Genomic DNA, 11,480 nt, shown 5'->3' on the forward strand with positions numbered 1-11,480 from the left:
CGGTTTTGGTGCTTAGATTTGTTAAAATTAACCATGTATTTTTTAAAATTATATATATTTTTTATCAATTATTAAATAAAAATATATATAAATATATATACATATTTAAGAAATATTCAAAATGATTTTTTAAAATTATATTTAAATTTATTAATCAAAAAAAGATACTTATTTCAATTCTAAAAATTTCATACTACAAAAATAAATTTAAATAAAGTTAAATATATCAATTAATAAGTTGATTAATTAACTTTAAATTTATTTATAAAAATTATCTAATTTTATTATTTAATTTTTTTTAAAAATAAATCAAATATATATATATATATATTATCATTAATTATATTTAAGAAAATAATTATATTCTAAAAACTCTTTATTCTTAAAATTTATAATATTTTTTAAAAAATTATATTTTTATATTTAATATAATATAAGATTAATTAGTGATGAGATTTTTTTTGATAATCATACAATGATTTGAAGATTATATAGTTTAATTTATTAATAGACTAATAGATATTATATTCGATATTTTAACATTTAAGCAACATGAATACTAAAAATAATTACATAAGTCTTTATTTATAAATATTTTATAATTTTAAAATAATAAAATAATTTATTCAAATAGTAAAAATAGTTATATACCATTACTACTAAATAAGCCAAAGTAGGGATATTAAAGTTGCCAATTAGAAGATAAACATTTAAATTAATGCATCATATAATTGATACAAATAAAAGAATTTCTAACTCAATAACAACAATTATGTAGATAACAACTTAGATATAAGATAATAAGTCAAAGATGCATTCTAATTGGTTGTTGAGAAAGGAATGTGAAGAGCACAAAGAACACAAAGTTGTAAAGACTTGAGTATTTCTAAAAATCAAATTGTTAGAACAAAGTTATTGAAACCCCGAGTTCTTTACTTGTTAGAAATGTAGCATCTATGGTAGATCTACTTAAATGTCCAGATTATGTTGTATCTATTTGTAATTAAGTTGTATTATATCTATTCTAAATTATTTTTTATTTATTTGTAATTATATTGTGTTATATCCATTTTGAATTGTATTGTATTTGTTTGGAGTTGTATTATATTTTATGTACTAGTACACTCATCTAATATCAATTGGATGTTAGGTGTATTTTCTTTATTATTTTGGAGTACTATTTTTGTATATTAAATACACATATATATATATATATATATATATATATATATGTGTATTTAATAAACTATAGTACTTTTAATATTACAACTTTCTTCCTAGATCGTAAGCATGGAGTTTTTAGCCAAAATAAATTAAAAATTTGATCTAATCTTAATAAGTTTTATTAAGAGAGCCCGCACACTTGATGCCTCAACAAAGATGATTACTTTTCCTTCGTATTTTGTTTTTTGAAAAAAATTGTAAGCTTTTTTTTTCTTCATAAGACATATTTATGGGTCAAAATAATCACCTTATCTTTCTTATAAGATTGATAATGCGGCCCACCTTCGTATATGTATATTTTATGGTATATTTGATATAGAAATCTTCTTTCTTATCAGATTGCAAGAACATGTTCTTCAACCAAAATAGATTATTAATTTGATATAATATGATTTGATATGTGTTGCTTAATAATTAAGCCAATAGAAATGGATGTAGCAATATTTGATTTAAATTTAAAGTAGATTTTTTCTTTTGGTAGATGTTATAAAAAACAAGTTACATATTCATAATGATAAAAATAATAAATAAATATCAAATATATAAAAATAAAATATATTTATAGTTTACTTCTTTTAAAGCTATATCCAAGAAAAAAAATCTATAATTTATATCTTTATTAATACCACACCTAAGATGTAGTATTAATCTTTTAAATTCACTCATATATTACAAAATTTGTTCTATGCACTGATCTTCATTTCTAAGTCGGCCTATGACTATACCCTATTAAGCCTCTCAAACCAAAAATTCCATACTTGATTCTATATTTTGCTATTCTTATTTCTATTATTAAATTATATAAAGTCTTGCTCAAGAATGCACTAGGCACTAGATTGTGGAAGGTAAAATGAAATTTGCAACAACAATTTTAATTTTAATAGAGATTCAATTTGTAAATTAAATTTCATTAAATCAAATCCTAATTAAAATCTAATCAATTCAACATATTTTTAATATAATTTAGAAGCTCAATATCTATCTATTAAACTATTGATCTTACTTAAAATTTTATATACTTCTCAAAAACTAACTTAGCAACAAGTACATGAAATTTGAAGTAATTTCACTTACCAAATAAAAGAAAAACTCTAAAATCTGCTTCAGTGTTGCTCAGCCTCATACTCCAATCTGAATTTTAAACTTTCAAAGCCAATATTTTCTTTTCAAACCGTTTAATTGTTTTTAAATTTTACATATGTATAGAAAATCAAGTATATTAGCCTCACATATAAAATTCAATCCAATCCAATTAGTAGATTGTTGAAAATCTTAGAAATCCTAAGTATCCTTCAAAGTTTAATTTCCAAGACCTCAACCTACTTGAAATTCAATAACCTTTAATTCAAAGATTTGATTAAGTTCAAACTTACAACATACACTTCAAACAATTATTTACATAATCTTTCAAAATTTGAACCATAGATCTATTACCAAATTTACAAAATTTTCCAAAATATAATATCCTTTTTATTTCAAAAAATTTAGAATCACCTAAAACAACTATAACTTTACAAAGCTCTTACAAAGTCATTACACACTTAAATCATTCAAAATTAGTGCTTAAAGAAAATTTATCAAGTTTGCTTTCAAATCTCTTTCTTTCATCTACCAAAAAATCCCAAAGTTACCATAAGTGCTTAATTTTGTGCCTTAGGATCTAATTTCGATCCAAGTTAATAACTGGTCTTTTTTGGATATCAAATTTTGCTCTTTTGAGTTAATTTTTGCTAAAATCAACTCTTAACTTCTTTCTACATATGCTCATATTCTTTATTTTTCTAATCTACCTTGTTTTGCCTTATTTATGGCCTTACAAACTAAGTAGGAGCCTACTTTGTAAAAAAATATTATTTACATATTTATTCTTATTTTTTTTAGACTATTGTCTATTTTCTAAGATAATTTGTTATAATATTTGAAATAAGATCTTTTATAATATAAAAATTTCTTCACCTTTTTTATCTATTAGTCGTATTTTATTATGGCATCCCTCTCTCCCTTCAACTTAAGCATCCTCTGGCATGTATCAAGATTCTTGATCTTCAATTTGCACTTCTTCTCTCATCTCACCATCTTTATGTTTGCAATCCATCTTAAAATTATTGTATGTGAATACAAGATTCACTCTTCAACCCAAATTACAAGATGGCCTTAGCTAAGAGCTACTTGTAATTGGTGAAGTAAGGTGGAAATAGTAAGAATAAGGAAAAAATGAGCAAAACACAAAAAAAACAAGTGAAACAAGTACAATCAAGCAATTATACACTACAAAACTAATCATAGTCTGTTCACTAATTTTTCATCTATTAAAAAATAAAAAAAATAAAAATAAAAAATATATTTTTTAAAAAGAAATTTTTTTATCTTTTTAATGGTATAAGAAACATATAAATCCGAATTACTATGAGTAAGTTATGAAGGTTTAAAAATAAGAAGTAAATAAATAAAAAATTAAGTAAATAATTTTATCTCAAGGATAACTTGCTTAAGAGATCAAAAGTTTGAGCCTCACCAAGGCTTAATAGTAGTGCATATTGATTCCTAGGAGAGGCCACAAGGCCTTAGTCTTATCTACTTAACTATCTTTAAGGTGCTACAATCCATATGGGACTTATGCACCTCCCTTCTTACAAGGACTATACTAGCTGCTGGTCCTCCTATTTTCTACTAGTAAAATCCATAATTTTATATTTTTTACTTCACCACAGTATTTAAAAACATCCAATTAGCCTACAAGTGTGTCGAGACCTTCAAATCTTACTCCATTTCTTCATAATGGCTCCCAAAGTGATAAAACTCATTTTTACCAAAGTCTTGGAAATTGCTCTAAAACTTCCTAAAAAATTCTAAATAAATTTTTAAAATTTCTATAATATTTCTTTAATACTAATATCAGTTTAAGGCTATAATTTCTTACCTTGATGATTTTTATAGTAATAAAATCAATTTAAATCTACTATAAATCCTACTTTCCATATAACTAACTAAAAAAACATGAGGTTCTTTTTCATGCTTCTTCTAACTACTAACTAACATTTATAGTTTTTCTTATAAATAATATTTATAGATAGAAGAAAAATATAAATATTGATCTTAATAAATATCCTTTAATATTCAATAATAAGTAAAAATAATACTATATTAACTAGGATAATTGCCTCCAAGACTTACTAAGACTCCAATTCTACAATTAACATTTAATTTTCTATTTTTCTAAGGATTTCTATACTAATTATCATATATTATGGTTCTAAGCACTCTAAATGCATCTTTTTTTCCTAAAACAATGAGTGTATGAATTTGATGATTCTCATCTGGCAACTATCTAGAACAACTCAAAGAATCAAAGGATCTAGAACTCTTGCTTTGATGGTAAGCTCTTATCTAAGGTTAGGCATATTCGATTTAATATTCTATCAATAATGTACTAATATTGCTATAAATCTTGAGAAAAATATTCATATGAAAGATTGTGTTCAATATTAGTGTATTCCTATCTTATAGTAGTATTTTTCTTGAGTTAAAAAAATATTAAAGAAATTAGTCTACTTCATAAAATAAGATAAGATAAATCTATGGGATAAGAAAAGAAATAATTAAATAAAAAAATAATAATTCTTCTATATAAAAATCTAAAAGTTGGTACTATATAATTTTTATTCAAAAAGAAGAATTTAAATTAGTAGCTACGACACCTACATATCATCTGTAACATATGGTTAAGTTTTCAACCAAATTTTTAACTTATCAAATAATTACAAATATATGTAAAGTCAAAACTATATCTATAAGGCTTCTAAAAAGCTTTTCTAGAAGATATTATGAAATTAATCTATATTTACCTACTTCTATTTAATTATATAGGTAATTATTGGAATAAATATGTATGTCCATGAATTTATCATCTTTTGAAAATACAAGTTCCATAAGAAATATTCATCATCTTCCATCTTCATTATAATAGATGTCATTGATAATAAGCTTCAACCTTCTTTGTTGTATTTGTAAGATTCAATGCTAGCTTCTATGTGCATTAATTAATATCATATCTGTACTAATGAGTAAGATATTCCAACTTATTTTGCTTCCATCTTAAATCTAAGACTTCTTCCACCTCAAATTCTTGATTATTATCCACTTTTTTTAAATGAGGTGGTATTTCTCTTCTTTTTGAAATATTCACTATCTTATATGGCTCAAAAAGAAATACATGGAATATAGAATGAATCTTCATAGACTTTAATAAAAGTAATCAATAAGCAATACAATTGACTTATTTACAAATAAAAAATGGTTCAAGTCTATAATAGTCCAACTTATCATAACGACAAGTAGTCTTGATATTGCAACAATGTAATTATATCTGATCATCTATGTTGAATTGAGACTATTCCTTGTGATAGGCATCCACATTGATCTTTTATCATTCTTGAGCTTTTTTTAATTGCACCTTTATTATTACATGTATCTTTGAAAAATAATTTGCTAAAACTTTTACTATGAGATTATCAATCTTTTAAAAATTCAAAAGTATTAAGTTATGGAAAATAACTATAATTGGTATAAAAAAAAAAAAAAAAAAAAAAAAAAATTGAATAAAAAAATATATCAAAATATTGTACGTAAACTTTGTCAATGGTAAAAGAGTTGCTCAATCAACTTGATAATAATTGATAGTACATCTCAAATACTACTCCAAAACTTTATTTATTCATTTTATTTGTGTATCAATTTGAAGATGAAAGGCCAAAAAAAATTTATATTCACCTTCAATATCTTAAAAAAGATTTTTCAAAATCTTGATACAAATTATATCTCTTTATCTGATATAATAATTTTTAGCAATCCATGATAGTCATAGATGTTGTCAAGAAAAAACTTAGTTGTTTTTATGCTTATAATAGACTTTCTTCATAATACAAAATGTATCATTTTGATGAAGCAATCTGTCGTTATAAATAAAGAGTCATATAAACTTAAACTTAAAAGATCCTTAATAAAATCCAAAAAAACAAAAGACCATGGTTGTTTTGATTTAGGCAATGGTTGGAAAAGTCTATAGAATAGATAATGAGTTTTTGATCTTGAACAAATATTACATGTTTAGACAAAGTTTTTCATAACCTTTTATATTTGCAACCACCAAAAATCTTTGGATATAAACTTCAAAATCTTATTATATCCAAAATTTCATCTTATTCAAAAATCATGACAAGCTTGAAGAACATATAAATGTGATTTTTTTTTGAAACATATAGGTGACTCTCAAAATAGAATAGATTGTTCTTGAATTCAAACTTAAAAGTATTATGACATAGAAGAAATATTCTTAATATCATGAACAAGAAGATCAAAGGATATACTTAATTGAATTTGTTAGACAAAGATTGAGTCAATAATCAATGTTGATTTCATTGCTTAAAGATGAAAATGCTTTGACTTCAAGAGAATTATTTTTTGTTGATCAAAAGTTTTATTTCTTTCTTTTGGTCCAAGATAAAAATATCTAAAAAGAGCTTCCAATAAACCTTTTTATTTTTTGAATCAATAAAGGATCTTATACATTCTAGATAATGACACTATTCTTGAAAAGAATCTATGATTGTAAGAAGTTTTTTATCATAGATCTTGTAGTTAAACTTGGCTACTAAAAATTTCTTGGAATAAAAAGCTATTAGATGGAGCTTGTCTTTTTCTTCCATTTGTAACAAAACAACATCTTTAGCAAAGTTTGAAGTGAATATTTTCATAAAAAATATCTTCAAAAAGTTGACCAAATATAAAATTGATGTAAAAATAAATGATATCTTTAAGACTTCAAAAGTTATTTTAATTTCTTTATTCTACTCAAAATTGTCTTTAAATATCAGACTTGTAAGAAGAGCCGCAACTTGAAAAAAAAATTAATGAAGATTTGGTAATAATTAAAAAATCCTAAAAAAAAATATTATATATCTTTGACTATTTTTGAAATCTTTCAATCCATGATATTTTGGACCTTCTTAAAATCCATCATAAGAATATCATTTGAAATGATATATCCATAGTTATTTCAAATGATAGTCATTTCAAACAATAGTTATTTTTTAAAAGAAAAATGCCTTAAAAATTTAGATATAAGCTAAGATTATTACTTGATGAGAGAATCAAACCTTTATTAAGTGTTATGTAAGATTTTAACTACACAATTTTTATTATAATTAAAGAAATTTTTTTTCCAATATATCATCTTCTTTAGCAATCTTACTCCTTATTTTGTGATTACATTACTTCTTTGAATAATTTTGAGTAATATTTTTGGATTCTCCACAATATAAATATAAATCTTCTTGACAACAATGAGTCTTTTTTACTTAGTAAGAGATTTAAAACATATTGTCTCAATTTATATAAACTTTGGCTTTAATAAATAAGCTTTCAAAAACTTAGAAGATATTGCTATGGCTTGACTTATACCTCTCTATTCAAATCATTTTTCTTAGCATTTTTCAAAAAGTTGATTGTTCCATGCAATGGCTTGAATAATAAATTGCTTGAATAAATCTACTTTTGATATTTTCAACAATAAAGCATTAACATTATCTTTCAACTTATATCAAAATTTATTGATAAAGGCTTTGTCATTCCAATCCACATCACAAGTAAGATTTTGGAATTCAATAGCATATATGGTGGCTGAATGTGATTCTTATTGTAGAAATATGACATTGATTTCTGCTATCTTTTTTTGATCATTTTTTCCAAATGTAGTTATAAACACTTCCAAGAATGAATTCAAATTATAAAGTAGTTGTGAATCTCTTTCTATCAAAGGTATAAATCAAAAAAGAGTATTCTCAAAGAGAAGTACTTTGATGAATCCAACTTAAATAAATCTATTATAATATTAAGAAGGATGCAATCTTAGATATAGCTTTATTTGTTGTAGAAACCTTCAAAACTTTGATCTTATTCTATCAAACTTCTCAAGTATACTTATCTTTGATTCTCTTATATTTATAATAGTAAGACTTTTTAAACTTGATCTCCTTAGTTCTTTTAATTGTATAATTTCTTAGCGCAGACTTTGAACTTCATTATAAATTTCTTTCATAAACATAGAAATAATACTTATTTGATTTATGTTGGAAATATGTGATATTTCTATTCTTATAGTATTGGCAAGTTTATAATGATCTACAATAATTATAAATCTATTCTCACTTCTATTAAGAATAGCATCTATTATCTTTTTTTTCATAACCAAATCAAATAAATTTAAAAAAATAAATTAAAAAAAAAAGTAATCTACAACCTTTAATATAAAATATTTAAAAAAATATTTAAAAATTAATATTAAATTATTAAATTATTTATTCAAAAATAGTTAGTATACAACCTTTAAAATATAATAATAGAAATGAAATAATCTATTCACTTCTAAAACAAAACAAGAATAATAAGTTAGCACTTTTATTAAATTATGTAAGACATAAATCTTGAAGAATTATAAGATCAAGATACTCTTATATCACTCAAAAAGACTAAAAAATCACTCAAAGATGGTAATATATTAAACTAAAATGGCTATTGTCAAAGATAAGAAGAATAAAAAGTCTTGAAACAAAACTAAGGATTAGATATATATTGACAAGAGTAAAGAAGGCTATATTCTTACTTTGATATATATTATTAATTAAGAGCTACATAGCAATGTTCTATAAGATCTCTACCACATGTTGATTTTACTTGATACATATCTTAACTTATAAGGCAAGTTTTCTACATATATGCCACATAGTTAGCTTGTTCTAAAAGCTACTAATACATGTGGCACATGGTTAATTTTTTTGACCAAGTTTCTAACCTATCAATCAATTACAAATATATGTAAAGTAAAAATTAAGTTTATGAAGCTTTTTGGAAGCTTTTCTAAAAGATATTATGAAATTAATCTATATTTACTTACTTCTATCTAATTAAAAAGATATTTATTTGAATAAATGCAAATATTTATGATAATATAATAGCAACCATGTAGCTGAAATCTTGTACAATACTTAATAAAAGTCATATTCTTTTCTCAAACCTTTTCTTTGATTTTTAATATAAGTTTGTATAGGACCAAAAAATCACAAAGTTTTTGCTTTTTTAGATTTTAAGCCTCAATTTTTTTATAGAAAAAAAAAATTCAAAAATTAAGAAATATTTTTAGTCAAGAAAATCAAATTCGTACATATAGAAGTTATAGATGGTTGTTTGTTATCTTTTTGAGATATTATAAATTAAAAAAATTCTTTTAGATGTAACAACTAATGATTATAATAGCTTAGTGATATTTAATGTAATTAGATCTTCCTCTAATCTAATTATTTTAGGATTATTGTGGCTAAAGAAATGTAATCCTTAAATAGATTAGATTTCTTGTAACCTTGATTTTTATCATAGTTTAATTTAAGATTTTGTTAGTTAAGTAGAAATCCATAAGTCTAATACAACCAAATGCTTATTAGTAGATACAAGAGCTTTCATACATGCTATAAAAAAAATGTTATCTTTTGTTATATATTCCAAGTTTATTTTTATTAGTAAAAAGATTATAATCAATATTTCAAGTCACTATCAAGATTATTAAGATATTTAATATATATATATATATATATATATATATATATATATATATAAATATTCTTTCAAAATATTATTCATATGATTATTCAATTAATCTTTAAAAAGAAGCTTAATTACCATTTAGACGAGCTTATAGCTCATCTCAAAATAAGTTGGTTGCATTTAAGGAGTATATTGATAAGAATTTGACTAAAAAATTCATACATCATTTATAATTTTTAATAAATATTCTTATCTTATTTAAGAAGAAAAAAGACGGATTATTGCAAATATTTGTAGACTATTAAGGACTCAATAAGATCACCATCAAGAATAGGTATCATTTACTATTAATTGTAGGATTTTTTTATCAATTCAATCATGCAAGGATCTATACAAAAATAAATCTACAAAGAACATACAACTTAATATGAATTAAAGAAAGAAATGAATAAAAGATTATATTTTGAATTAGGTATAGACATTTCAAATATAATATGATGCCTTTTGGACTCATAAATGCATCAAGTTCTTTTTAATATCTAATGAATGATGTTTCTTAGAAATTTTTTGATGACTTTATTGTCTACCATCTAGATAATATTTTAATCTAATCTGAGAATACAAAAAAATATAAATTTCATATTTATCATGTATTACAAAAACTTAGAGATATAAGATTATATGCTATTGTATTATAATAAAACTATATGATGAAAATATAATCAAAAATAATTTTTTATTTAATATCTAATCATTTTGATTCATGATATCATAAAATTTATTTTTCATTATATCTTAATATTTTAATTCAAGATATTTATATATGACTTTTATAAAATCCTTTTGATTTATTTTCTTGTCTTAATAACTAGTAGATTAAAGGTTGATTAGTAATTTTATCTTCTAGTTTGTAGAAACTCTTTTATTACCTTAGAAAGGCCATAAATTAATAAAAACAGGAAAAAAGAGGTAAAAAAATTAGTATAGTTGGCACTAGGATTAAATTGAAGATAGGATCGAATTAGAAATTTCTTAGAATAGGTTGGATTGATATTTGAGGTTGACCATTTGTAGGATAGGATCAAAATCAGACCTCTAGCTATTAAAACTGCTGCCTAGGACAAACTACGGAAGATTTTAGAGATTGACAATTAGAATTTGAAAGTTAGCTTCAAACTTGTTCTATAAGTGTAAGGCTTGTTTTCATAGGATTTGGAATGACTTTGCATATGTTATTCAAAATCAAGATTTGTATTGGTGAATTTGGATTTATGTAATATAATTAGGATTAACACTTTCAATTAATTTGTGCAATTAGTGTCACATTTACAATTCAAAATTTGATAGTATTTAATTAATTAGGTGTATTAAGTGTGTATAAAATTTTATATTAATCTAATAGTCTGATTGAAAAATATCTGATTTTTAATACAAGAAGATATTAAAAAGTTGGTAGTTTGAGGTTGTATAGGATTTCTATGATTTTTGAAGATCTATTAGCTGGAACAAGGTCAAATTTTGCCTGGTATTAGAAGACTTGAAGATTAAGCTATATATTAATTTTGAGGTGAAGTTAATGGTTGCAAAAGGAAAATTACTACTCGAACATCTGCATCAACTTTTGAGTTAACAACTAAGTGACATTAATACAATTTTTTGGA

Source organism: Physcomitrium patens, chromosome 11, assembly GCF_059467195.1.
Source record: "Physcomitrium patens ecotype Gransden chromosome 11, ASM5946719v1, whole genome shotgun sequence".
Lineage (NCBI taxonomy): Eukaryota > Viridiplantae > Streptophyta > Bryopsida > Funariales > Funariaceae > Physcomitrium > Physcomitrium patens.